The following is a 2695-nucleotide window of genomic DNA, read 5'->3' on the forward strand; positions in this document are numbered from 1 at the left end:
GGAAGCACTGTTACTTTTTAGTTCTATGTATTGAGCTGTCATTGACCTTTAGGCCAAAATGCCAGACACTTAACTGCCCTACTTTATAAAGACTTAGTAGTAATATCAGTAGTCCGTAGTAAAGCTGACTTTCTATATTACACATATATACATATATATAATAGTTTCCTATATTTTATTTTATTAAACATTTTCCAGCTTTATTGAGATATAATTGACATATAACATTGTGTAAATTTAATATGATGATTTGATATATGTATATATTGGGAATTGTTTACCACAGTAAGGTTAGTTAACACCTCCATCACCACACATAATTATTTGTGTATGTGTGTATGTGGTGAGGATATTTAAGCTCTACTCTCTGAGCAACTTTGAAGTATATAATACAGTACTGTTAACTATAGTCACCATGCTGTATATTAGTGCCCCAGAACTTATAACTGGAAATTTGTACCCTTTAACCAACACCTCCCCATTTCCTAGTTTACTATATTTAAAGTGTGAGTTTTGTTTTAATTGGGGGTTAATTTTTTCTCTAATTTTATATTGAAGTGAGAAACAGAAGAAAGTAATGAAATCACTACACAGACAACAGACAAAAGTTTTATTTTAAAAACTTACAATTTAGTATAATGTAATTCCATACACAGAAATATACAAAAAATACATACGACTAAAATTGTATTTTAAACAGAAAACCATAAATGATATTTCATGGTTTAATTTCTGTGACTATTTTTTGCCTATGAGCCAAAAGTCTATCTCCAAACAATAAAGCAACTAAGTGAAGAGCTCAGGTGTTATTCTTTTTTTTTTTTTTTAATTTTTATTTATTTATGTATATATGTATGTATGTATTGGCTGCGTCGGGTCTTCCTTGCTGCGTGCGGGCTTTCTCTAGTTGTGGCGAGCGGGAGCTACTCTTCGTTGTGGTGCGCAGGCTTCTCATTGCGGTGGCTTCTTCTGTTGCGGAGCATGCGCTCTAGGCGCACAGGCTTCAGTAGTTGTGGCACGTGGGCTCAGTAGTTGTGGCTCGTGGGCTCTAGAGTGCAGGCTCAGTAGTTGTGGCGCACGGGCTTAGTTGCTCCACGGCATGTGGGATCTTCCCGGACCAGGGCTCGAACCCGTGTCCCCTGCATTGGCAGGCGGATTCTTAACCACTGCGCCATCAGGGAAGCCCTCAGGTGTTATTCTTGATGGTATCATTCTTGATGGTCCTGGATAAAACTAGATTACCATAAATTGATAGTACATAAGTTGAATAAATAATTGCACATTAAACTAGAATTTAGAAAAACAAGATTAGGTAAATACCAAAAGGAATAGAAATAAAAACTATCAGAGCAAGAAATGAAAAAAACATGAAGAGAAAAGCAAGTAAGATCATGCCCTCATAGCAACTATTAGAGGCAGATGCAGCAGGATTGACAGCTTATGGAGCACAGAGAAGAAAAAATCCCAAGAGACAATGAGAAAGTGTCCTAAATTAGGAGAAGGTGGCAAGAGTGAGTAAACGGAAAGAGTGAGTAAATGCAGTTCCCTGAGTGGAAGGGATAAGAGACTGAAATACTGCCCATTCCCCCTTGACAGGATTATCCAGAAAGTCTATGTATCAGTTGTAGGTATTTGATTCCAATATCATTGTTTTTTAAAATTATCCTTTTTACATTGCTACTACACTTTAATTTTTCTCTCAATATCAGCATCTCAATATGTGTCTAAGAAGTTGAAGATTTCTTTTGATAAATACTCAGCTCTACAATGACGTTCAAATTCAATTGGTCTTTCCTAAGCTACCTGAACCAAGTTTAAGATCAACTTCAATGTGGGTCTGTCATCACAGACACGGCTGAGGGGGATGGTGCAGAGGCCACAAGAACCATTCAACTTCACTCTGACATAGACTCTACAAGAAAACAGGTCTGTAACATTGCAATATTAATAAATATTAATAACAATATAGCAATAATCAATATAATTTATAACTTCTATATTAATAATTAATGTATACAATTTGTCAGTTAATTAACGATGAGCTGATTCTTATTTTGGATATTCCTCTAATAAGCACGTTTCTTAACCTCTCTAAGCCTAAATTTCCTTATCTGTAAAAGTAAGATACTAATGGAACCCATCCTAGAGTTGCTGGGAAGATTAAACGGGATGATGCACTCTAGCCTGGCTACAGTAAACACTTTTTTCAGGTAAACGATCAGTAATTGCTATTACTGACATTTTCTAACACCCATATTTTTGGGCATATGCAACGCTCAAAAGAGGGAAAAGAACAGAGAGCTAGTATTAAGTACTTCCTCTGTATCAGACATTTTAGCAATATGTAAAACTCTTGCGAGTGTGCCCAGAGGCGCGCACACCTCGGGTTTCCGGCCGGGGCGCGAGATGTCTCCCGCTCTCTCTCGGCCACAGCCGCCGCGCAGTAGTCGTACCCTGCGCGTTCCTCTCCTCGCCTCCCCACGGAGCCCGGGTCCCGCCTGTGGGCGGACTGCGGCGCCGCGCCGGACCGCTACCCGGCAGCCCACTGGGCCTAACGGCACGTGACTCCCGCCGCCGCCGCCGCCGGCGCTGGGAAGGTCAGCGGCGACGGTGTCGCAAAAGCGTCGCGACGGCGTCTGTTCTTGGCGGCCCAGGCCACTGGTATAACCGAACGTGTTGAGGCTTGAGAACCAGT

At 40.3% G+C, this 2695-nt stretch overlaps 1 long non-coding RNA gene across 1 annotated transcript; it reads right to left on the minus strand.

The window, feature by feature from the left end:
• Nucleotides 1-595: 595 nt before the first annotated feature.
• Nucleotides 596-2556, minus strand: LOC309613269. The gene is made up of 2 exons (XR_014235618.1): nucleotides 2382-2556; nucleotides 596-1233 (listed from the first exon to the last, which is right to left on the minus strand). It is a non-coding gene; the product is annotated as an uncharacterized lncRNA (long non-coding RNA).
• Between the last annotated feature and the right edge of the window lie 139 nt (nucleotides 2557-2695).

This window comes from Balaenoptera borealis (genome assembly GCF_965194805.1).
Source record: "Balaenoptera borealis genome assembly, chromosome: 16".
Lineage (NCBI taxonomy): Eukaryota > Metazoa > Chordata > Mammalia > Artiodactyla > Balaenopteridae > Balaenoptera > Balaenoptera borealis.